The following is a 26,803-nucleotide window of genomic DNA, read 5'->3' as shown; positions in this document are numbered from 1 at the left end:
ACAATGTGAGATGATACTTATGATGTCAAAGGAAAACACGCAGATCAGTTTTTATCTTCTAGAGTGTGCATCCAATTTGTGCAATCAAGGAGAAAAGTTGCAAATGGGCAATAATATTAATAGGAAATTTACAGAATAGGAAATTCCCAAAGTGAATGAACTCATAATGAACTGCTCAAAATCATGATGATTAAGAGCTGTTTCCATTAAAATAATTAAATATTACTTTATATTCATTCAACTGGCAGAAATTAGAGAGCTGGATATCAATAAGAATTAGAGAAATATGGGAATACAGGACTCTGTATTCTTATGTGGATGATGAGGACAGCTCTTGGGGGAGCAGCTGGGCTCAATTTGGTCAACTTAGCATTACATAAACCACAAATTCAGTGACCAAGCAATACTATTGTTTAGGGTCAGCATATCAGCGGCTTTCTCAATCAGGTCCACAAAGGCACGTGCACAATAGATTTCACAGAATTCTTCCTTGATACAGACAAGACTGTCAAAGATAAGAAGTTGGATGTACCCATTTCCTGGAAGGAGGAATGATGACAATGTGGTAGACACAGACCATGAGTTATTATTTAGTGATCATAAAAAAGAGAATATACCTATATTTAATATGTATGTTATAATACGTGTGTGAGAGGAGAAAATAGAGAAAAATCACACATTATGTATGTTATACACATACAATGTTATTATGTATATACCAGAAAAAGAATATATCTGTATTTAACATATACATTGTACTGTACATGTGAATGCAAGAGAGAGAAGGAAAAAACTGAGCAAGATCAAGAACCAAATATCATTCACATAAATTAAAAGGACATACACACAATAGAATATACATATTATGAAAGGATGTATTCAATCAAAATATGTCATCTAGCAGATAAAAAAAGGATACCCAAATTAGATCACTGTTCCTATATTCTAAAATGTAATCACATGAATATCGGATAACTTTGATAAGCGTAGTAAGTTGAAAAACCAAATCCAAAACCAAACCCAGATGCTGAAAGAATTACAAGAGAAATGTATTTTGGAAAGGCTGGCCAGAGGTGTCATCTCTGGGACGATCTCTGATATCAGAGACAGATGTGACATGGAGTGGAGTGGACGGTTCTGGAAAACTGTTAGAGAACGCCATGAGAAAGTCTCTGAGGTAAAGGAGAGTTGGAGGCTTAAGGAGCTAGAAGAGGTCATGTGACAATGACCTAAGAAAACATGGCTCCTTTCCTTGTGAGCTTCTGTGCTGGCGGCAGTGTGGGTAAGGTGAGGAATCAAATGAGAACAACCTGAGCAGAACTTGGGAGGATTTATGAATACTGGCGGGCAGTAGTCTAACACCCTGGCAGCACCAAGTTAATTCTGTACAATGAGCCTGAGCTGTAAAATCCATTATCTTCAATTTGCACAGTCATTGTAAGAAGGAAGGAAAATATCTTCCAGGTGACCCTCCTTTCAGAGCTGCAGTAACTAGAGTACTGGGAAGAGACAGGTCTGTGATATGAATGGAGGTTTTTACATGCAATCTGTCCTTTAACTTGCCTTCAGGGTACTGCTTTGAACTCTTCACAGATCAATAGTCTGAAGAAATGGAGATAGTGTGAGCAACTGGATAAAAGGTCAGATCTGGAGATCCAGGAGACTTTGTCTTCTTCTTGGTGGTCACTCCTGAGTCTAGTGCTTGCTAACAGTGGAAATTCTTCAAAACATAATGTTAGGGGCTGGGTTGTAACACAGCATGTTAGGACGCCGTCTGCCATAAAGGTATACCATATGTGCACTGACTTGAACCCCAGATGTTCCACTTCTGATCCAGTTCCCTGCTAATGGGTTTTAGAGCAGCAAAGGATGGTCCAAGGGAGTGGGCTCCTTGTATTCATTTGGGAGATCTGAAAGGAGTTCCAGTCTCCTGGCTTTGGCCTGGCCTAATCCTGTCCATGATGCCTGTTTTGGGTGTGAACCAATGGATGGAAGATGTCTCTTCTCTCTCTCTGCTTCTTTCTGTAATTCTTTAAAATAAATAAATCTTTAAAAGAACTAGAAATCTGAATGAAAAGAACCTATCATACTGCCGTTAATAATTCTATCATCATACACACACATATATAAACACAAATATACACATACACACAAACATATGCTCATACCCACATCCATATACAAACATAATAAAATTGTAGAGAAAAGTAAAGACTAGAGGTAGATAAAAATGTCAAACCAAGATATTAACAGTGATATGCAAAAGTATATAAAAAATTTCGGGGAAAATAGAATTAAAAGGTGAGTTCATTTTGGTGAAAAAAAAAGGTTATAAATTATGCATAATTTTTTTTCATAACATGCATTTTCCATGAACTTTCTGAAGAGCCTTTACACACTACAGGCTGTACCTACGAGTGAAATTCATCTATATTGTTCTTTCCAATTTTCTCTGTTTTCTATTGTAATACATATATTCTAATAAATTTTCCATTACCTCAATATTTTGTTTTATTCCATGTAATTTTACTTAACATGAAAGACATTAAATTATTTACATTATTTAAGATTAAGATCATTTACAAAAGAAAGATACATGTTTTTAAAAATCTTTCTTAATATCTTTTAGCAGATGAATCTTATTCATAGACTTTCAATGGCTATTGACAAAATATGGAAAATATAAGTAAAAGAAAAGTTTATTGTACTGGAAAAAAAACAGAACAAAACAAAACTAGAAATCTGTGCACATATGCAGAGACTTCAAATAGTTCATGGAATTACGTATTTAAAAAGACGATTCAAGGATTTCAAAAAATATTTTACACCAAAATAAACTTACCTTTTAATTCCATTTTCTGTGAACTTTCTGTGTGTGTGTGTGTGTGTGTGTGTGTGTATGAGAGAGAAGGCTTGTGTTTGGATAAACAAAGACAGACCTGAAGCTCTGAGCGGAATGTTGTCATTTCCGTGCATGAATAAACAGCAAGACATGTGGCTCTGCACCTGCACCTGCAACTGCGAAGACTGAGGTCCCGGGGCGAAATGGGCCTGAGTGAAGAGTCAGCAGGCAGAAAACAGAGTGAAAAATGACCAATGAGCAATCCCTCATGATGGGAATGTTGTAGATTATTCAGAATGGCCATGTCTGATTTTCCACATTGTCCTCTGATAATGAAACCTCTCCAAAGGTCAAAGTCTTGTGCTTGAGACTGAAATATGAGGTAAACAAACACAAACAAACAAAAACAGATAGGCCCTCTGTTTTCACGTTCTAGACAGAGAGAGAAAAGAATAATAATAACTAGTGTTTATATAGCATCTGCTATATGCCAAAAACTCTTCTCAGGGATTTGCATACATTAACTCCTTTTATCATCACAACCAACTTTGGAGTTTCTGATTTTGTAGATGGGAAACTAAAGCAAAAAGCTGATTTGCCTAAGACCCATTAGGCAGTAAGGGGTTAGGTTGGGCTTAGAATCCAGTCATTCTCTTTGACTCTCCCAACAAACAAGTTATGTAATTGGCCTCTAAAATTAGTAAGCAATGCAATTCTAGATTACAGTAAGTAGTGGGAAAGGCATAATTTCAGTGAGGAAAGCTGAGAGGAGTACTTCTCCATTATCCCTGCATGCATCAAGCCGGCAAGCCTGAGAAGCCAAGGGACACTGCAAAATGAAGAAAGGACACGGAGTAGATAACAGGGCTACACGTAAGAGACAGGGAATGGAAAGAAAACAGGGACGTTGTAATCCCTTCCTTTCCATCCTCTTCAAAGCATATTTTTGCACAGCAGCTCCAGACCAAATTTTTAAAATGCATTATCGCAAATCGGTTCACACACAGTTCTCTTCATGTGTTTTGGAAACTGTTTTGAAAGCTCTTTTCCACTGTTGTGATTGGGTATTTCCTGACAACCTTTTAAGTTTTGGGTCATGTATGGTCTCCCTGGAAAAGGAAGAATCGTTATTACCCTCCAAACCCAGGATCCCAGTACACCTTATGTATCTCTATATCCCTGTCCTGAGTACCTCATATAGAAGTAAAATAACACTTTCTCTCCTGTGCTTCTCTGGAGCTTCTCAACTGCACAGACCATGCCTTATTCACCTTGGCACCCCCAGCATTGAACACAGTACTTCCCAAAGGAAAGTCACACAACTGTTTACCTGAAACAAGTTATTGCCATCTCTTATTGCATAAGAGATGAAAACAATGTTCCCTCTGGTTGGCTTCTTCAAACTTTGCTGCCTGGCCAATGCAAATGCAACTATTCTGTGTTACTGGGGAAACTACTGGCTTTGAAATACTTCCCAGCCTGTGAAAAGTGGGAAACACAAAATGACTGAGTTGAGGAAAGATTCATCAGCTTGAGTTCAAGCTCCATCATGTACAGATCTCTGTCTGTTATAACCGGTAACCTGGTGTGAATTGTCAGCTTTTAATTAGGACAGTATCATAAGGAGAGGGGAAGGGGACTCTCTCCCGACATGCAAATGCTTCCATCTGTGATCCCATTACACATTTGCTCGCTCAAAGTTTTCCAGACTACCACATTATCCTTTCTTCTTGATGATTAACATTTGCTCCAGCAACTGAACACTAGTGGAATAAATATAGAATATGGGATTCATTTTACATAACTGAGAATTAAATAAAACACAAGTCTGAAATTTCATTAGATCCCAAATAACTTGCAATGGATTGCTTTTCCCTCCAGTATGATGAATCTCTAGACTATGAACTTTGTGGAGAGGAAAGAAAAGTGTTCTGGAAGAGTGGTGAAATTTGGGTTCTGTTTCTCATTTTGTTCCTGGGTAGAACCTCGGATAAGGCAATGAACTGACACAGACTTTAGTTTCTCTTTCTATAAATCAGGATTTGGACTGGAACCTAGGCCCTTCCAGGTCTAATAAATTACATTTAATCCCTTTACCTGCATACTATTTAGTTACTGAGCCCCTATTATACGCTGGACATGGCTCTACGTTTTTCTTGGCAATGATTAGCAACATAGAAAAGTTCTATATTTTACTGAATAGACATATTCTATATTTAGTCTGGATGAAGAGGGAAGGATTAAACACCTCAGGGTGATGGAGAAAGGCAAGGTTTTTGAGTATGCATGGCAAGGAGACCTAGAATATTCCCAAAAGTTATGGAAGGCTGTCTGAAGGATGAATACGAATGCTCCCAAAGGAAAAACAGAGGAAAGATTTGTCATAATGAGGAAAGAATCTGTGTGTCTGAGGAACGGAGAATAGCTAGTGAGGGGCTGGGCAGCCTAGCTGAAGCTGATCCATTCAGGACTTTAAGCCATGAAAAATGTAACCTCCTTCAGTGGCCCAAGGAGGTCATCAATGGAGGGGATACTATTGAAAAAAAAAAAAAAGACAGTCACAGTAATTCTGATTAAAGGGTATTTCCACTCTCTTCTTACTCCCAAACTATGACAGGCCCTGGTTAACAAGATCTTCACTTGGATGCGCCGTATGACTATTGAAAAGAGATCTCTCTATCTGAGGCTACATTAGGGTTCTTGAGTAATTACACACAGCTCACGAACCTCTTACAAAACCTCTTTGCATCTGCCTATTTTGTAATCACTGCAGTACTTCAGGAAGGAATTTACCACAAGAATCTTCAGCAAATCATCACTAACTCTCTAACTTCCTATATATTGTGGCCATACAAAATCACCTACTGTAACGAATAGCTGGCTTTCTAAAGCAGTTAACACTTTATGGAATCCTACCCTTTGGAATGTTCAAAATGCCCTCCTTGTAAAGGATCTAATAGCTGTCATTTAGAAGTTGAGGTGAATTAAAATCATGTGCTTTCTTCTCCAGGGGAACTCAGTTCTAGATTTGACTAGTATCACAGACAGAAAAGCTTTTACTCTATTTTAAGACTCCCAGAAGCCAGACAGCAGGTGGGGAAGAAATTGAGGATGTTTGGGCGGTGGAAGGCTAGGTTGAGAATCTTTCAAGGATGTCTGTGTGCACTTGAATCACATGTGTCAGGCTAATCAGGAAGAAGGTGGTAGCCACTTGCAAAGTAGTCATGTCAGACATTCCCTAACAAACATTCTGGGAGACTTACTTACCTTTTATTATTTCGAAACAATATACAATAGCTTCTTTATCCATGCCTTTCCACGGTCTCAGGGTTGTTTCCATATCTTTGCTATTGTGGGTTGTGCTGCTATAAATATAGCGTTGCAGGTCACTTTCTGATGTGCATATTTCATTTCATTTCACTATATTCCCAGGAGTGGGTTAACTAGGTCATAAGACAGATCAATTTTCAGTTGTTTTATCACCTTCCATACTGACTTCCATAGTGGCTACACTAGCCTGCTCTCCCACCAACAGTGGAGTAGATTGCCTTTTTCCCCACATCCACAGCAACAGGTCTTGTTAGTGGATTTCTGAATCTCACAGGAGTTAGGTGGAACCTCACTGTAGTTTTCATTTGTATTTCTCTGAAAGCGAGGGAGCCTGTCCCTGATTATTTTTTTAAAATGATTTGCTTTATTTTATTGCAAAGTCAGATATACAGAGAGGATGAGGAGAGACAGAGAGGAAGATCTTCCTTCTGATGATTCACTGCCCAAGTGACCGCAACAGCCGGTGCTGTACCGATCTGAAGCCAGGAGCCAGGAACCTCCTCCAGGTCTCCCACACGGGTGCAGGGTCCCAAGGCTTTGGGCTGTCCTTGACCATTTTCCCAGGCCACAAGCAGGGAGCTGGATGGGAAGTGGAGCTGCCGGGATAAGAACCGGCACCCATATGGGATCCCGGCGTGTTCAGGGCGAGGACTTCAGCTGCTAGGCCATGCTGCCGGGCCCGACAGTATATTTTTAAAAGATCGTTTGTTTCTGCTATTTCCTGGGCATCTGGAACAGCTCTTGGCATAAAGATATTAGCATTTGTCAATTTTTTTCATGCAGAATTCACATGCATCTAATTTTCATGCTGGTTAAATAATATGTATTATCAAATATGCATAGATATACGTAGCCATACCAAGCTTTTCATCAAAAAGTACTAAATATGAATTCTACAGAAAACTAACTCCTTTGAGAAACAAACTTAGATCCCAAGGCAAGGTTTAAACCCTGGTTTTTTTTAATAAAGATTTTTTTTTACTGAAAAGGCAGATCAGATTTATGGAGAGAAGAAGGAACAGAAAGAATGATTTTCGGCCCACTGTTTCACTCCCCAAATGGTTTCAATGGCCAGAGCTGAGCCGATGGGGAGCCAAGAGCCAGGGGCTCCTTCTGCATCTCCCACATAAGGGCAGAGTTCCAAAGCTTTGAGTCATCCTCTACTGCTTTCCCAGACACATTAGCAGGGAGCTGGATGGGAAGCGGGGCAGCCAGGACATGAACCGGAATCCACATGGGATCCCAGCACTTGCAAGGTGAGGACTTAACTACTGAGCCAGCACGTTAGGCCCAAGAACCCTGTTTGTTTTATTTTGTTTTGTTTTCAGAACCCTATTTTAAAATTAGCTCTAAATCTTTGACTGTTAGAAAATAAACAGAAGACACAGAAAAGTAAAAAGCTAACTATACATTGGTGCCCAAATGCCTTACTGCATTCTCTATTTGGTTTGGGTATGCAGGTTGGAAAGTTCGAAAGCACGGTGCTGGCACCTGATAAGAGCTGTCTCGCTGCAGGGGAACACAGCAGATGGTATTGCACGTACAAAGAGCATGGCGCTAACGTGGGTCTCTTTCTCTGTTTAGAGGCCCCACCCTCATGCCCTCATCTACTACAAATCTAGCTCTCAAATGCTCACCTTCATGAACATGAACTGGGGATTATGTTTCCAACACACAAACTTTGGGCCTCATATTCACATGATGGCAACAAAATTTGAAAAACACTCATTGGTTTCTTTGTCCAGATATATAACAGCTTATACTTGACCAAGAATCAGAATTATGTTCTGTATTGCCAGCATCCAATAGCTGACCTGCCCTATAGTGGTTGCTCTATCACCACTGCCTTGCCCAATCCACACTATTGAGTCCCCTGTATATGAAGAAACAGGCTGGGTTTCGAGTAAGCTCCCTTCCAAGCAGTAGATAAGAAATCACATAGGCTAATTTTGACTTAAATTCTAGTAGCTCTATTAGATAAGATTCTTGAGCTCTCTTGAGTTGCTTTCTTAAGGAATAAAAATTGAAAGATTGAAAGCTTTTTAGAGCTCATTGTTAGAGATAAAACAAAGTTTTTACTTTTTTTAATTGAATAAAGAGTTCTCACACATACAGAACACTAAATGAAGTCCTTTAGGAGAGGACTCAGCGGTCATTTTTATCCTTCCTCTGTGTCTTCTCAGCTCCTTTTGCCCAGGAGTGATGGAGACCTGAGGCCGCTATTAAAACAGATCACGGACTGCAATGAGATACAACACTACTGATTTGGCACATAGAAATTGCAAGAAGTTAGTCAACAACTGCATTTTTTTCCAGCCTATAATGGAGAGACCAGTAATTGCCTCGAACAGATGTAGTGAGGATTAAAAAATAAGGTTTACATGCAGCAATTAGAATTGTACCTGAAACATTTATCGTGAACTAAATGTGTTATAATGGATTGCTATGTATGACCAAGGAGCAATGGTGTAAGATTGAAGCAAGAGGCTAAAGATAGGGACAAATACAATGGCTCAATTGGCTAATCCTCCTCTGAAAGCGCCAACATCCTATATGGGTCCCCGTTTGTGTCCCAGCTGCTCCATTTCCCATTCAGCTCCGTTTGTGGCCTGGGAAGACAGTTGAGAACAGCCCAAAACCTTGGGATCCTGCACCCATGCAGGAGACCAGGAAGAGGCTCTTGGCTCCTTTCTACAGACAAACTCAGCGCTGGCTACTGCAGCATTTGGGAAATGAGCCAGCAGATGGAAGACAGTTCTATCTCTCCTTCTCTGTACATCTTCCTTTCCAATAAAAATAAACAATCTTAAAAACAGAGCTAAAAGATGAAAGCAAAAATGCGGTTAGTAGGAAGGAAATAAAATACAATAGACGGAGCATTATAATAAGATATTAATTTTGTTTGGATCAGTAGCTACTTTGGAGCCAACTCCAAGGCATTTGTGATGCTAACAATAGTTAAGGAACATGGGAAGACGAAGGGGACACTGCCCAAATACTGTAGAACACAGGCTGGCACATCTTATTTGTGAAGGGCTGATTGGTAAATATTTTAAGTTTCAGGGACCACACCAGGTCTGTCCATGTTATTTTCTTACCATAGCTTAAAAATGTTTAAAAAATCACTTTGGGTACATGAATCAAGTTGTACTGATACCTATTAAAGTCAATCACTGTAAATATTTTAGGAAAATTTGAAGAATGATGTGATGCATAGCTGTGTTTAAAGTTCAGAGCATTATGTATCTGCTGATAAAGTAGAAGGGGAAGGCATACAAGAGTGAACGATCAGGTCCCAGTGAAAACCACAGAGAGATGGAAATATGGAAAACAGAGTTCACACACAAGACTTAAAGAAGCATTCCTTCCAAGTATAGATAGCTCAGGACTTCTCTGCCACAAAAGTAACAGGAAATCTGTTTGCTCAAAACTACTCCTGGCTCCTAGAACGTAATTCTCCATGGGCCTCTTGGCTGGCTGATATCTTGTGAGCAAGGCACTCATGGATCCTTTGTCCCAGTTGATCTTTTGCAATAAATTTTCATGGTGAACACTCTTGTATAAAAGAGATAGTGTCTGGGCCTGGCGCGTTAGCGTGGTGGTTTAAGTCCTCGCCTTGAACACGCTGGGATCCCATATGGGCGCCGGTTGTAATTCTGGCGGCCCTGCTCCCAACCAGCTCCCTGCTTGTGGCCTGGGAAAGCAGTTGAGGACGGCCCAAAGCTTTGGGTCCCTGCACCCGCGTGGGAGACCTGGAAGAGTTCCTGGCTCCTGGCTTCGGATTGGCTCAGCTCCAACCATTGTGGCCACTTAGGGAGTGAATCAATAGACGAAAGATCTTCTGCTCTGTCTCTCCTCCTCTCTGTATATCTGCCTTTCCAATAAATATAAAAATAAATATAAAAACTAAAAATAAAATAAAAATAAGTCTTCAAAAAAAAAAGAGATAGTGTCTTCCTCAGGAGCAAAGACCTGGCATGCCAACTGCTTATGACCAATGATCTGTGTTCTCTAGGATGAGGTCCCATGATACTTCATATGAGAATATCATCTGGCTGTCTTTGATTTAAAAGGGGAAAAAATAAGGATAGCAAAAAGAAAGTGGGGAGAGAGGAACTAGCCTTTATCTCTCACGCAGGTATCTCATACCATCTGTCAACCCCGATGAAGCTCTAGCAGGTTTGCTTGCTAGCTTGCAGGTGGGGAATGTCTTGAACCTTCTGCAGTTTTTGACAGTGATAGAAATGAAGTAAATATTGCAAGCAATAAGGATTAAGCCCGGTAACAAAGAAAATATTATGTTTTAAGGTTGCCTTTAAAAATAATACATTTAACACAGTCTTTAAATACTCAGAAGTAGGAAAGAAGGTGGCAAGAGGTAATGAACAGCGACTTATTCAACTCACAGGAGAGATTTGGGAAAAGGCATCACAGTGTAAAAATCTCTGCCTCATGTTTCTGTTTTGGCTCTAGGTCTACCAAAATTCTCACAGCTGTTTATAGGGCTTCTCAATTACCACTCTACCTTGAAGGGACTTCTTGAAAGTCCCTTTGAAAGAAGCTCAGCTGTGTCTACTGCCACACTATACTATTGCTTCAGTAGGAGAAGGAAGTTTGGCTACAGATATTGGGGAAAGGGCGATGGAAATCATGTGAAGACTCAGGGAGAAGACAGCCACCAAGCACAGCGGCCTCAGAAGACACTGACTCTGCTGACACTTGAGCTCAGACTTTTAGTCTCCAGAACTGTAAAAACATAAACAACAAAAATCATTTATGTTGTAGTACTTTGTTATTGTAACCCTAGCAAACCAACAGTCCTCAACATATAGTTTTTAAATAAATGAGCTTCTTAAGAAAGTCATCCCCTTCTTTGGATTACATGTTTCACTTACTTATGGCAGTAACATCTCATGTAACCCCAGTGATATCATCCACTGATTATACTGTGATAATCTATATTGTGATAATCTACTTTACTGCTTAGAGTATTTCAAAAAGTTTGTAACAAAACCTAATTAAATATCCATTTGGTGTGAAAATACATGTCTATCTTATCTAGTCACAAGTTACAGAAAATCTGATTCAAATAAGAGCAAGTAAAATGGCAATTTACTGACACTAGCTTCAGTCTATTTTGATTCAGGGATTCACTGCTTTATTAGGGTCAATTCGTTTTCATCTCTTAACTCTGTTTTCCTCCATACCAGTTTCCTTCTCAGACTTCATGTGATGGCAAGATGCCAGGCAGTAAGCTTAAGTACTCCCAGAATCAAGACCAGCATATAAAACAAAGAAAAAGTTGATTACTCAACAGCCCAGAAAAATTCCCCAGGTTGTCTTTGGCTCAGGCCAGATTGTCTTCCCTGATTCAGTCAGTATAAGTAGAGGCTGCAGTGCTGGAACCTGGATGGAGTCTCCTCCCCATTAGGGAGACAGAGGCGGATTCATATACCCAATATCCAAGGGCTGAGGCAGGAGGAGACATTTTTTCCTGGAGTAAAACTGAGATTCAAGAGAAGGGATATGGGTGTTGGATGGAAAATACCAAGTGTCCTTGCTGCTTATTTGTTGGTCTCTCACATGACTGTTAAGCTCTACTGTACTCAGCAAGTGTCCCTGAACACAGTAACAGGTACCATATATAGCCGTTATTGAATGAATGAGTGCAATAGGTGCAAAGCCAGCAGTCAAGAACCTGAGGTACATTTCCTTCCTGATGCCAGCAGGTAACAGTTCCAAAACACCCGGAGTCTGATCCTGTAAAGGGAGATGACCCCCTTCCTGCCCCAGCAAGGAATGTCCAGGCTGCCATAGTGAGACTGTACACAGGGACTCCGTGATCAAATTCTGGACACAGAGGAGTCAATGAAAGTAAAGATGTAAACAGATAGTTAATCTGAGAGGAGGCCAGGAATCCTATCCTGACATTTCTCCATTCTTCAGCCAGCAAGTGGGAATAAAATCAGATAGCTTATAGAACCACCTAGTGGCAGAATAGCAGACATGCTAGTAGGACAAGCTTAAGACATTTGTGGATACTGAGTTCAATAATCTGTCATTCTGACTCTTGGGCAATGGTGTATCTCAATCACTAAAGGGTCCAGACCCCCTCCCTGAATTTCACTATTCTGCCTCTTCTTGGGAATGCTTCAGAAGGCAGAAACATGGTATAAAGAGAGTCAGGTATATTGGCTGTTTATCTCTACTTTGCTACAGGAGACACTCAAGAAAGGAGAGATGTTGATATGACAAGGAGGCAGAAAGTTTTACTGAAAAATAAAATACAGAGTCTGGTATTGTAGCGCCCAGGTAAAGCTGGCATTCCATATGGACTCTGGTTCATTCCTAGCTGTTTCACTTCCAATCCAGCTCCCAACAGTGACTAGGAAAAGAACAGAAGAGGCCCGAGTAGTTGGGGTCCTGCCACTCACATGAGAGACCCAGATGAAGTTCCTAGCTCCTAACTTCAACTTAGCCCATACCTGGCCTTGATGCTATCTAGGAAGTGAACCAGATGAAAGATCTCTCTCTCTCTCTCTCTCTCTCTCTCTCTCTCTCTCTCTCTCTCTCTGTATAATTGTCACTTTCAAATAAATAAGTAAATCTTTAAAAATAAGTAAATCTTTAAAAATTCAAAACTAACATGCTTTCCTGACATCTACTAATTCCTGCTGCCCTTAGAACTCTGTGAGTTGGATATTCTGTCAGATTTTCAGCTTCTATTTTATACAATTTTGCATTATTTGAATTAATTTTCAGTATGCATGCATTGCTCCCTTAACAACAAAAAAAGGGACATTTCAAATGTAAAGAAAGGAGTGTCACCTCATCAGGGAACATTGCCTAATGTTACGGCCTGACAGCAGTCAACCGACACTGCTTCATCCACAAATGCCATGTGTAATTTTACACCTACAGCTGTCACAATGAGCACAGTTGCTCTGGCACTAAATGGTGCTCACTTGTTCATGTGAGCTTGGGCCTCCTGGTCTTTTCCACTGTTGGTCCTGAAACTGTGAGATGCTTGGCTGCTGTCCTTCATTTTCCAGAGCATTGGTCTGCTATGGAGTTTGGAGGCCATAAAGCTAATAGGTCTTGATCAAGAGAGAATGGGCAATGTATAGCCATGTTTTAAAATGCCTGGCAGGGTTGCCAAGCTCTCCAACACTTTTGTGATGCCCTGTGTACATGACTTCAGGGTCCTAGGCTGCAATGTGTTGCAGTTATTGACATGTTATGTAGAAAACTGCTACCAAGCCCTTTGGGGTTATATGTGATGTGATGGAGCAGGAGCAGCCTTTCTTCTGAGATGTCACTTAAGAGAGAGTTTTAATACAGGAGCAACTGGGATGGCAATTTACCACATCCCCAGGGTACCCAGGATATATTTACATATATTTATATAACAACATTTATATAACCTGGTTGCACAAAGCCTAGTAGTAGGAGAAGAAGGCAAGGGAAAGATATGAAATAATATAGCAAATTAATCTAGTCCATGGATGGATTAAGCTAGGAGAGAGTAAATTAGGTAGTGTCTGCATTCTGGACAATTACCAGGAGGAAAAGGGAGAGGGAAAAGACAGGGGGACATGGAGCAAGAGAAAAACAGTGTGGGAAAGCTTAAACAAAAGCAATGAGCAAGGGCAGCCATGAGAGCTGAAGAGACAGGAGGAGAGATGAGTTTCAGTGTGTGTAGTTTGAGGTTGAGATGAATCTGGGACACTTTAGAAGAATGTCTATCAGGCAGCTGATAATGTTTGGGTACAGATGTGGCCATTGCTAATGTTTATGCATGAGTTATGGCGCCAAGAGCAAAGAACTGCCTTGGAAGACAGGAAGTAAAGATCTAAGACAAGAGGCATAGAACTGAGTTCTGAGCAGCAATCTCTCAGAACTTGTTGTGAACTGTTTAAAAAAGTTACAACTGATAAGCTTCTCCACTGCCAGTTAAAGCCTTTACAAAAGATGAAGTGAAAAGTCCTTCGTATTTTAAATGTGGACTGTAGACGAGAGCTGCTCAAAGCTGGGTACGAAATGGAAAATCCTTGTGAGGTGCACAGAGGGAATAAAGTATTTCCATCTCTCAGCCATGCTCTGTTCCAAAATTGTCAAAAGCAACAAAAATCTAGGCACTTCAATTAAAACATTGGCAGCTGACGCTTGAGCTGAAACTAGTCTACTGGAGAGCACTTTCTCCATTCTATTTTTGCTTTTGTTTTCATTTTGTAGAGGTTGTTTAAACCTGTGCATCAAATTCTCTCGAAGCAACTCAGCCACTAAGGGAAAATGAAAAAGCAAGCACAGTACATTTTTAACCACTTTGCTGGGAATCAGAGGGTGGGCAGACCAGAGGAGTGCTGTCCAGACCAGTGACCCCAGAGCACTGGGAAAAGGTGATTGGCCAACCTTGATAAAACATAATGGGAGCAGCAGAATGACTCAGGCCAGTTTGCAGTATGAAAGAACTATACCTTTGACAGGAGCCATTTTTTATTTGCCTGCTTCCCTGAGGCTGTCTCCTTTTACATGAACAGAGCTCGCTCGCTCGCGCGCGCGCTCTCTCTCTCTCTCCCTCTCTCTCTCTGTCTCTCTCCAGATGTAACCAGGCTTTTGGAAACAGGAGACCGGCTAGACAAGAGAACAGCTTAATACAATTGCTAGAGTGGCGGATATCAGAGGAGGACATACTGAAATAAACACAGGTGACTTACTGATGGACAGATAAAGTTTCTCTATCAAGGAGGGGATAAGGGTTGGTATGAGGTGTGTTACCATACACACACACACACACACATACACACACACACACACATACACACCATGTGAGTATTCCAAGATGGAAACATGCAAGTATTCCAAGATGTTTCAGTAAGATGGAAACAATTCACTTTTTCCTAAGTAGATATCACATGGAAGCAGGAGCCAGGTGTTTCCTCCCTGAGGGAAACTCCCAACAGCGAACAACAAGGAAACTCAATGTAAACAACGAAAACACATTGCCACCACAGCCCAGCTTCAAATTTTAAAGGCTTATAACTCTGTAAATTCAGCTCATTAAACCACTGAAAAGGGGACAAATTAGAAAGCAATCATCTTAATTATTGTATTTGTGTCAAGTTTAGCCAACTGCCACAATAATATCATTTGGCTTGTTCTACTGTAATTAATTCAGTAAGTGTATAAAAGTAAACAAATTAGAACTATTTATAGCCCTGAAGCTTGAGTGGAAATGAGATACTACCCAAGTGCAATTACAATAAATACAGGCTTGTTATTATTCTTTCAAATTATGTGTGGGGACTTTTACCACTCATATTATTCTGCAACTGCATTAGCCTTCAGGAAACAAAATTCCGACACTAGATCTCACAAAACATATTCTCAGATACGCACATCAAGTTGTGTAATTGGGTACTTATTTTATTTGAGCCAAACTGGATACAACTCATTAAGGACACATTAAATCTCTTCAATAAGGTGCTGGCAGTAAGCAATTTACAGTAATAATAATAACAATAACAGTAATAATATTTAGGGTCCACACTATGTTGTAGTGGCTAATGTGCCTGGGAAAGCGGCAGAAAATAGCCCAACTGTATCAGCTTCACCAACCATGTGGGACACGCAGATGAAGCTCTTGGTTCAAACAGGCACAGCCTTGACCACTACGGCCATTGTGGCCATTTGGGGAGTGAACAGAGGATGCAAAATTCTCTCTCCCTCTTTGTTCTCTGTGTAGCTGTCTTTCAAATAGATAAATATTTTTTAAGAAAAAGAAAAATATTTATTTAGTTTAGTACTTACATAGAATCCAAAATAATTAGGTTGTCAGAAAAAATTATTTAACCAGTCCTTTAATGAAATTGCTGCTGTAATTGTTGCTGAGGCTACTACTGTCCTTTTACTATACAGTCTTTACTTAACTTTACAAGCCACCTCACTCAGCCTTTGGCATACTGTTGCTCAGAAAACACAACTCACCTTGTGGGTGCTGGATTATTCCTGTCCTGGAGATCAGGAGACTGACTCAGGGGGATATTTATTGAAGATTCCCAGGGGAAACTGTCTGTTGTGGTCTGATTGGCCAGGTTACAAAGCTTGGGTTCCCCCAACCCAGCTGCTCTCTTATTATTTTCTATGATAAGTTTTGTAGCTATAGGGATTTCTCCCTCCCTTCTCCAGGGCTTTAAACTATAATCTCTTTTCTAGACAAACAGCAAATCAGATGTGGAAAGTTTGTGTGGGACTTTTGGAAACAGGAATAGCTGACTTTAGTGTGAAAGAGATAAAAATTTCACCTGCTGCGGCTTAGGGAACAGGCTGGACCCATCCTGCAGTGTATCTGTCTTGATCTCTGGCTTGACTACAACCAGCCTGGAGCAAGCACCTGTGTATTATTCACAGGGCAGTGGCCTGCATGGGTGGATGCTGTTAGACTCTGCTGAAGCATTTCACATAGATTGTCTCTTTGGATTCTCTATCCAGCAGACAAAGAAACCATTTTTATACTCCTTTTACAGGAAGTATAAAACTACTCTGTTTCAAATTGTGTGATAGGCTAAAGGACAGAAACACAGCCAGAATCTGTCACTGCTTGTGTTTCTTCTCTGCTTCTTCCAAGCACATTCCAGATCTCCTCGGCTCTTCACTGCAAGGGAAAACTTGAGTGTCCAAGAGATTGTCCAGGGGCATAACAACCAAAGTGGGTAGCACCTGGTAGACTATGTGCTCATGTTCTCTAGCCTTTAGAGGCAAAGTGCTTCAGTTAATTTCAGAATTGATTTAATGATCACTAATCCAATTCTAAGAGAGTTAGCACCGTTTCTGATTTATTGCCACAAAAGCAAAGCAAAGCAAAACAAACAAAAAAAACCCAATGGTAAACAAACTGAATATTTAATTTTTAAAGTATTTCTCTAATTTTATTGTAAAGTCATATATAGAGAGAGGAGAGGAGAGAGAGAAAGACCTTCCGTCCATTGATGCACACCCCAAGCGGCCGCAATGGCCAGAACGGAGCCGAGCCAAAGCCAGGAGCCCAGAGCCTCTTCCAGGTCTCCTACATGGGTACAGGGCTTTGGGCCGTCCTCGACTGCTTTCCCAGGCCACATGCAGGGAGCTGTATGGGAGGCAGGGTTCCTGGGGCTTAGAACTGGCGTCTATGTGTGATCCTGGCGCATGGAAGGCGAGGATTTTAGCCGCTAGACTACTGTGCCAAATCCTAATTTATTTATCAATTTATTGCTACGCACATATTTTTTTCCTGGTTTGCTTTTTGGATCTAAAATAAGCTATAAGAAAGCATGCCTTCTCTTTAAATGTTCCCATTTTTCCAGTTGCTATACTGCTCTGAGTTACCATGACTATGATCCACTGTTAGCTGTGCAACTATAGGGCATATACTTCACATCTTTAAAATAAATTCAAATGATAATAAAGACAGCTGATGTACTGGCTTGTTGAGATGTGCACTGGTCAATCTGGATGCGTACCTGGCACCAGATATATATGATAACTACATTTGAGTTTTTGATGCCAACTTCATTCTGCAGTGCATTTTAGATGTATATTTAAAGCCTTGTACACAAATAGATTTTATGCTTTTGACAATTTTTTTAAAATCTTAGTGTTGATATTTTTTGAATTTGTGAAACAAATGCACTTTTCAGTTGAGAGCTGATGTCAAGGATTAGTTTGCATCTTTCTGAATAAAGGATGCAAGGTGTGAGAGCTATGACACAGTCTTGACCCTGAACAAGCTTACTTGAACTTGCTTTTTCCTCTGAAGTTTGCTTGTATTGTTAGAATTTCACCAGGTGTGAGCTCCTTGGAAGCAGACAGAGATGTTTTTCTCTGTATTCCATAATGATATCTACCAGACAAGAGCCAGAGCACTGACTTGATGTCAAGAGATTAAAAGCTGTCCATTTACTAAAAGTATCATGATCAACTTTGAGGTTTCCATTACGTTAAATCAACATGAAGATCCCTATTTCTCTGGATCTTACTTCTACTCTTAGGCATGTACTGCTGTATTATACTTCAAGCAAATCTCCCAAACAAGACCAAAAAAAGGGGGGGAGGGTTGCGGAGACTAGAGTAGAGAGTATTAAGAGCAATTAAGAGAGTGAACAGAAAAGAGGGAAAAATGAGTTAATGATTTCATGTGTATTTTTCACAGAATGCCCTTCAAAAAATTTTTTTTCTTATAATGACCATTTATAATTTCCATAACTACTTTTAAAAAAGTACACAGAATTATGCATTAAGATATTTCAATTCAAAATGTAGCATGGCAGGGGACCTGCTCCCTGGAGCTGCTAACCACGGTTGGAGACCACTGGAAGTACTGCGGTAGCTGAGTGGCAGGAAAAGGGCACAGGTGGTGAAAGCCCAGACATAGTCCCCCCAGCAACCTGACTGCCTTCACCAAGCTGCTTCACACTTCTTGAATTTCACTTTCTACATTTTTAAAAATGGAAAAAATCACATCACTTGCTTTCTGAAAGAGTGCAAACCCTGGAGTCAGGCACCAGCAAGGGCTTTAAAATTACTAGGAGGATAAACCTGAGTGAATTTCATTTTCTTATGACTGAAATACAGGTAATAATATCTACTTCATTAGGTAGTTTGGAAGCTATTAATTACACCCTCAGGAAGAACTACATTCTGTATTAGTGGATTTCAGTGGGTATTTGTCTTAGCAATTAAGACTGCAGTAGCTGGATTCACCTCCAAGCTCTCCTTGGTTAGCTTCCTAATAATGCAGAGGCAACTGTGAAAGCATAAGTAACCGAATCCTTGCCACCCAGGTGGGAGTCCTGCATTCAGTTCCTGACTCCTGGCTTGGACCTGGTCTAGCTCTGGTGGTCGTGCACAGTGAACTCGCGAATGAGAGCTCTTCTGTCTCTCTAGACTTCAGTCTCACTTACCTTTCCTACCTTTCAAATAAATTAAAAATTGTACTCAACATTATATTTTTGATTTTGACAAGAATTTTTTAGATGGGAGTGATGTAGTGGCACAGCCAGTTAAGCCTCCACCTGCAGAACCTGGCATCTTATATGGGCACCGTTTCGAGTCTCAGCTGCTACAGTTCCAATCCAGCTCCCTGATAATGTACCTGGGAAAGCAATAGAAGATGATTCAAGTTCTTAAGTGTTTGCGCCCAGATGGGAGACTCAGAAGAAACTCCTGACTTCTGGCTTCGGCCAGGCCTGTGGCCCTAACTCTGTGGCCATCTGGGAAGTGAGCCAGGAGATGAAAGTCTTCTCTCTGTGTCTCTCCACCTCTCTCTGTAACTCTGTCTTTCAAATAAAGAAAATAAATCTTTTAAAAAATATTGCACAAAATGAGGGCTTCAGCCACTAGGCTACTGCACTGGCATCCCTTATGGGCACCAGTTCATATCCTGGCTGTTCCACTTCCCTTCCAGCTCCCTGTTTGTGGCCTAGGACGCAGGAGAGGATGGCCCAGACCCTTGGGACCCTGAGTCCATATGGGATACCCGGAAGAAGCTCCTGGCACCTGGTTTCAGATCGGCTCAGCTCTGGCTATTGTGGCCATCTGGGGAATGAATCAGGAGATGAAAGATCTTTCTCTGTCTCTCCTCTCTGTAAATGTGACTTTCCAAGAAAAATAAATGTTTAAAAAATATTGTAGACATTTGTTTTCTTGTTATGTGGATTATTCTATTGACATATTATGTATACATAGTAGTCCTGATTTTGTGTATTGAACTGAAAAGTCTAAAATATGTATTATCTAGTCATTTACAGAAAAAGCAGAAAAGAGTCCACTGATCTCTGGTTTGGGGACAAGAAGTCAAATTTTCTCAAAACACTGTTCCCTTGAGCCATATGAATACAATATTTTTTTCCATTAATGAAACAGAACTCACAGGGGGTAATGGAGATATGCTGGAGCTAAAAGAAGGAAAATACAGAGACATATTTAAGAAGGCTTCTTCTGTCCTCCACTCTTTTGTGAGCAGCTCAGGAAACTGTTTTGCAGTTACTTTAACAGTTTCTTTCCTGCATAGACTATTAAATAAATGATGACAAAACAACTTGTTATTCAAAAAAAAAATCTGCCCCATATTTTAATTGAATTTAAAAATTTTAAATTAAAGATGAAAAGCAAAATTTTTAAATCCTTAAACAAAAATATTGAGGATGCTTTGTGGTTTTAGGATAAGACAAAAAGACCCAAATTCCTAATGAAAAAAAAATGCAGCATTCTGATCCCTCAGAGGAACCCATGGACACCCTTGCATACTTTTATAGAAGAAAATACATTGCTTAAGGACCACTCTTTGTAAAAGTCTGAGACTTGAGAAAGAAGTCTCTTTTAAAAAAAGACTTTTATACTCTTTCTAAAGTCTGAGACTTGTGACATATTCATGGAATATTACACAACAGTTAACAGAACTTCATGAAGTATTCACATGATGTAATCTTATGAGCAGGCTTATGAGAAAACAAAGCAAATTACATAACAATGCAGTAAGATATTTTAAAAGTCAAGAAATGGGCTGAATCATTCAGTATTGTGGGCAGACATGTCTATAGTAAAGGTGTGTGTGTGTGTATTATATATATATATACATACATATATTGCAATGAAGTTTATATTTTGCTAGAGATATTTTGGCTTTTGAACTTGGGAAATGACTCCTGGACTTTTTAAAGAAGAGTTTGGTAATATTCAAAAAGGAGGCCAGTGATAATATATATGAAATTCCTCAGTACCCTAGGGTGAATTAGTTTATTTTATACAATTGGAAGGGTCACTGATAAACCAAATGGTGAAAATTTAATCTGGTAGAATATCAATCTCTGGACTACAGATGATGTGCCTTTTTAATAGTAGTATTTTTTCAGAACAATTAGACTAGAACAAATCATTTAAGTCAGAATTGAAGACTGAGAATACCCAAAGTAACTCTAAAGAAATAATAGTAGCTATAATAACAAAAATAATAACAACAATGAATAAAGCTGGAGGCAGACTTTTATACTGCTTTATACTTTTAAGACTGCTTTTATACCACTACAAACTCTATTTTAAATATATTTTTATGTAAATGCTTACATGCACAGTATAAATATCAAAACAAATTCCCTATCATTTCTTAGCACACTGACTCTCAAGCTCTCTAGTGTTGATCTCCTAAAACCCCAGATTCCACCCACGACCCTCCATCCAGTGTTCAGTTATAAACCTCAGCTCACAGTCTGCCTGTGGCTGGCCTCTGGTTAGACTAAGATTTCATAGTTCGCTCATAAATTATTCTCTCCTACTTTTGTAACATGAATAAAAAGCTTTTACATCAAATATTAAATTTTACTTTTGTTTCAAAGTAGATGGTCAACTATAATCATAGTCTATGTACCAGCCACTCTATTGGACATGCAGTTTCATCACTTATTCAAACTAAAAATGTTTGAATTTTTCAAAGATAAAGCCAAAACTAAGTTATCCTACCACGAAGACTGTGATCTAGATCAGAGTCACAACAGAATATAGTTGAAGGAGAAGGTGAAGTATGAGTTAAATCTCTTTTGGGGATTTGGGCCAGGAGTACTAAAACAGGTATTTAAGCCAAGGGATGGTATTCAAAGTGACTGTACATCTAAAGCAGTGTTTTTAAAAACACATTAAAAAAGCAAACCTATTCATAGATAATAAAATATAATAGAATACCAAAACAAATGTCTTTAAGACACTCACATCCAAGAAACAGAAAAGAGCATAAGGAAAAGCCACTTTAAATAATTTTGGTAAGAAACTCTGGCAGTTCAATAAAAATGCATATGACAAACTGGTATTTGCACATAACTGAATTTAAGGTGCGAGTTTTAATCTTATTTCTCTTGTAAAAATGTAACCTCTAGTAATTTAAGTAGGAACAAGCTGGGTAATCAGGCCTAATTTAAGCCAAAAACCATTATCGGATCATGCTATACATTTGATCTCGACATACAATCTCTCTAGCAATTGAAAACAGTTTGAAAAAAATTTCATTGTATGTTGGAAATGTTCTAAAATGACTAAGTTAAATGGGTGTACATAAGAATACATTAAAACGAGCATATTTCAGAAAATTTTTTAAAAAGCTGTCTTAAAACAGTGACCTCAAAATGACATTATCAGGATGACCCCTCTAAGTAGGCAAGGACAAAGGCAGCTTCCTCTGAGTAAAGCCCTGCGCTCTAGTGTAGGGGTGATATGAAGGGTAGTAGCCGAAAACAGTAACAATCAGGCTGAGCACTATTAAAAGAAATGTGACATCCTAGTAACCCAAGAGGCCGACACTAGTGCAGTGCTACATGTAATTCAAAAACTAAACACAGAAATCCCCAAATAATATTTGACCCAACTGGATGACTGTTCAACAGAAGAAGACCAGTTCATTAGATTTTGCTCACAAAATAATGCTCAGCCCATAAAAATGATAAGCAACTCTCAATGCTTAGCACATATGATGCCTATAATAGACTGACAGCTACATTAAAAACAAGGGCAGGCTAGAAGATGTGGACACTTGGCATAGATATTAAGTTGCTACTTGGGAAAACTACAACCAGTATTGCAGTGTTTGGTTCACATGTCTATACAAACCACTGAGACAAAGAGGGAGGGGAAGATTGTTATATGTAGTATGTTCTGGTAAAACGCATGCACACTTACTTGAAGAGAGCTATTTTAACAATGAAATTTGGAATTTCACACTTTTGGATCACATTTTTTTTTCAAGTAAAAAGTACTGTGTTTTTTTCCCTTTGTTAACATATACCTTAAAACTTTGTCTTGAATTCCAAAAATGCAACTGTTCTAGCAGCTGCTCAATCCCCAGTTTCCAATTCTCATATTTTTAATTTAATTGATATTTTATGCCACAAAATACAATCGTTTAAACTGAAGATTTTTGTTTCAATAAACACACAGTTGTGCAGCCATCACTGCTGTGTAAGCTCTCTGCCCATTCGCAGTCAGACCCACTGACACCTCCTGAGACTGCTAACCTGCATTCCATCTCTCCTAAAAATTTAAAGAAAGGGAATCACAAGATAAGTGCATTTTTTTAAACTTACCATAGCACATTTGAGGGCCACCCATGCTGAAACAGCTTACCAAGAGTGTATGTCTTTCTACTGCACTACGGGGATATCATTCTTTGCCATTATGATAGAATCATTAGAGAAAGAAATAATGTTTCCATTTTCAAGATTAAAATGTAGGAAGTAAAACTGCCTCTAGGACAGTGGATGTCTGGAACTTCTACACAGTCCTTCAACATTATTTATCAAAAACCATGAAACTGAAAACAAGTCATTATATTTTTTTTGCAGATTTATTTTTTATTTTTATTAGAGGGTCACAGTCTTTTGTAACTTTGCTTTTAAAAATTACTGTTTTGTCTAGTTTACTAGAACAAGAATAAGCCACCTAAAACTATAATTCACAAGCATCTTAAAAATGTCAAGTGATTATTTTATTATTTTTCCTTTATTTTTGTGACTGTATGCCACAAGTGTTGAATAATAATTGAAATTATTGAAATAATTACTCTAAAACCTATCTGCAGATTTAGTGCTAGTTTCATAAATAAACCAAATTTATATATGCAAGGTAAGCATAATATGTTAAGCTCACAAAAAATGTAATAAGTGATGTTTAGAACCTAATGTGCTCAAGAAAGTATTTGTGCTTTCAAATGAGAACAGCACTGGGTTTAATTAGTCCTCATTTGAGTATGTAATCATTTTAATTTATTTGCATAAACACAGGACATTGTGCTCCATCAGCAGATAATGTTCTTGATTAACAAAAGTAGGAACTTTGTGCACAGGGCAGAAGAAATATTTCCATGTTTAATGCAAAATCAGAACTGCACACAACCAGATTGCATTCTGTAGTTTTTATGGCCATCACTCTGATTAACAATGTCACAAACTTTTGACTATGCACTCAACAAGCTTCTGGAAATCAATAATTTGAATATTTAATATTTCATTTTAACTTATCTGCCCAGTGCTAAAATGGACATCTAATTAAGGGACCAAGTTGATGTAGTGAATCCAAGCACTGGTAATGCCCTACAATTCAAGCTTAAACAATTTGGATGGCATGAAAAGTCAGGATTTTCTAAAAATCAATTCTTTCCTGATTGATGATAAATGACGTGGAGTAGCAACAGCCTAGCTTAGAGAGTGGGGAAGACAGGCTCTTAGACCATGTAAAAGCAAGCACGAGATGCTTGGCAGAGCATTCTTATCTCCTCAGTAAAGCACACAAGCCACCCTTCCTAACGCGCATCTCCAATGACTGCTGACATCTTGCCATTGGCACTCCCTCCCACTAATCCTAACACACAGGCTAACAAGGAGAAAAGGTTCTCTTTTTATTGATTCGTCGGAATGTCTTGGATAAGGTGCTTAGGATTTTCTCTGTGTTGCTCCTAAAGTTCATATTTTGAAGCAAGCATACCATTAAACACAGATAAATGGCTTGAGAATGATCTGCTTTTGCCTGCAAATAAGTTGGAATATACAAACCCTGAGATCACTTAGGAACTAGTAGCTAGAATTTGACATGGAATCACAAAAACTGTCAGTGGATAGTTCACGAGCACAGATTTAACCTGGGCCATTATTTGGACCGAAGGCCTTCTCTAGCTTGCACTTTGAAGGCAGGCCCAGTATTTGGACTGAAGGCAGGAAAAACAGGGAAAGAGATCAGCCCACTGGTTGGTTCACGCCCTCCCTAACCCCTGCAACAGTCCTGGTTGGCCCATACCACAGCCAAGAACCTGGAAATCCACCTGGGTTTTCCAGGTGGTTGACAGGAACCCCCAAACTTGGGCTATATCATCTGCTGCCAGTAGGAGGCTGGACCAGCAGCACTGGAGCCAGCACTTGAACCAGCACTCAGGAGATACGGTATCTAGAGACAGCTTGGCTTTACTGCGTCACCACACGTCTGCTGCTGAGCCGCTTTTACTGTTGAAGTTTCTATGTGACTTTAAGGAAGTCCAGACTTGTTATATCACACGCACACATGCTCTTTTAGACCAGGTGAAAAGTAAGGCAGTGTAAGCAGTTTGGCCGAGTCATTCATTACACCGGATCTGGACAATGACAGCAGGCTGGATGCTCTCTAAATATGGTCTTGTTTCCCCAAATTCTCCATGATGAGTCAGACTATCCTCTAGGGTAAAACTCTGTTAACTCCTTTTAGCCCAAAGTTCTAAATGCTTCCACTTCTACAAGTAAAATCAAATATACTATCAAAATATAAGACAAGAGAGATAAGGAAGAAAAAGGAAGCATCAGAGACACAAAGGAGCAGCTGCAGGCCAGAGAAGACACAAATCCAAACCCTTTCCCCTAGAACATCTTCCTCTGGCACGCGTGAGAGAAAGCACAGTGATTCTCGATCTTTCCACCACAGAATCTGCTGGTCCTATCCTTCCTCCAGAAGGAAAAACTCCACAGAGGCCCAGACCCTTCAGAGTAAGTCAAAGAACTCTCAGTACAAGAGACCACTTCTGATAGCGACATCCTTCAAGTTCCCAAGCCAGAACCTGTCCCAAAACCTACCACACCTTCTCCAGAAAAAAAAAAAAAAGTATATATATATATATATCTCCACAAAAGGAAAGACCCGGGCAAGAGCTCAGTCACGCTCCACATCAAGGTCATTTCCATGGTCTCATCTTCCTTCTCACACTCGACCTAGTCGGAGCCATAGATCCCAATTCAACACGGCACTCACCAAGAAGACGGCCTCGTCAGAGAACCCCACCCGGGCACAACGCAGGTCTCCAGTGGGACGACGGCGTGGGTCCGCGTTCCTGTCCACAGTGGCTCGCCAGCCTCCGCATCCCTAAGCAGCCTCCCAAGAGGACGGACAATTCCTCTCAAAAAACTAGGTCCTCTGCTTCAGCAAGTCCAGTGAGGCGAAGACGCAGGCCATCACCTCCAGCAGCTCCACCACCCAGCACTCGCCACTCCCCAACACCTCAGCAGTCAAGGCGCACGAGAAAGAGCCGTGTTTCTGTGTCTCAGGGAAGGACTTGAGGGAAAGCGTCAAAGCATAAAGGTCCTGAGAAAAGAGTCTCCTTCACCAGCACCACAACTTTAAAAAAGTAGAGTTCCCTGAAGCCGACGAAGGTGGTAAAATGGTAGCGGCCGGTTCTGGCAACAGAGGCACCAGGACAGACGGCAGTCTTCATCTGCCTCTGGCTCTTCCTCCTCAGAAAATGAGTGACTCAAAGGATTCCAGGTGAAGAATGGCGAGATAGGAAGCCGGTGGAGACCGTCCCCTGCCAGGAGGGCATGCCCCTCACGGCGGCAGCGCCCGTGGGTCCTTTCCTCACAGTAGACTGAGGAGTTTTTCCCCACCAGCCACCAGAAGGCGGCGTTCTCCCACTTCTTCCGGTCTGTTCTCCGCTCACTTCTTCCGGTCACTCCGGTCTCCTGCGCCACCAAAAGGACTAGGGACTTCACCCCGCCCGCGTTCTCCTTCCCCTCGGCGGTACTTCATCAGATACTGGAAATACGGAAATATGCCCTTTCTCCACCTCCCAAGAACAGGACAGCTTCTTCTCCATCTTCTCCA

At 40.1% G+C, this 26,803-nt stretch overlaps 1 pseudogene; it reads left to right on the top strand.

Annotated features, from left to right (window-relative positions):
* Positions 1–1,024: 1,024 nt before the first annotated feature.
* Positions 1,025–26,803, top strand: LOC101529693 (serine/arginine repetitive matrix protein 1-like; annotated as a pseudogene).

Source organism: Ochotona princeps, chromosome 19 (genome assembly GCF_030435755.1).
Source record: "Ochotona princeps isolate mOchPri1 chromosome 19, mOchPri1.hap1, whole genome shotgun sequence".
Classification (NCBI taxonomy): domain Eukaryota; kingdom Metazoa; phylum Chordata; class Mammalia; order Lagomorpha; family Ochotonidae; genus Ochotona; species Ochotona princeps.
The sequence above is the reverse complement of the archived record's forward strand: the minus strand, read 5'-3'. Positions and strand labels throughout refer to the sequence as shown.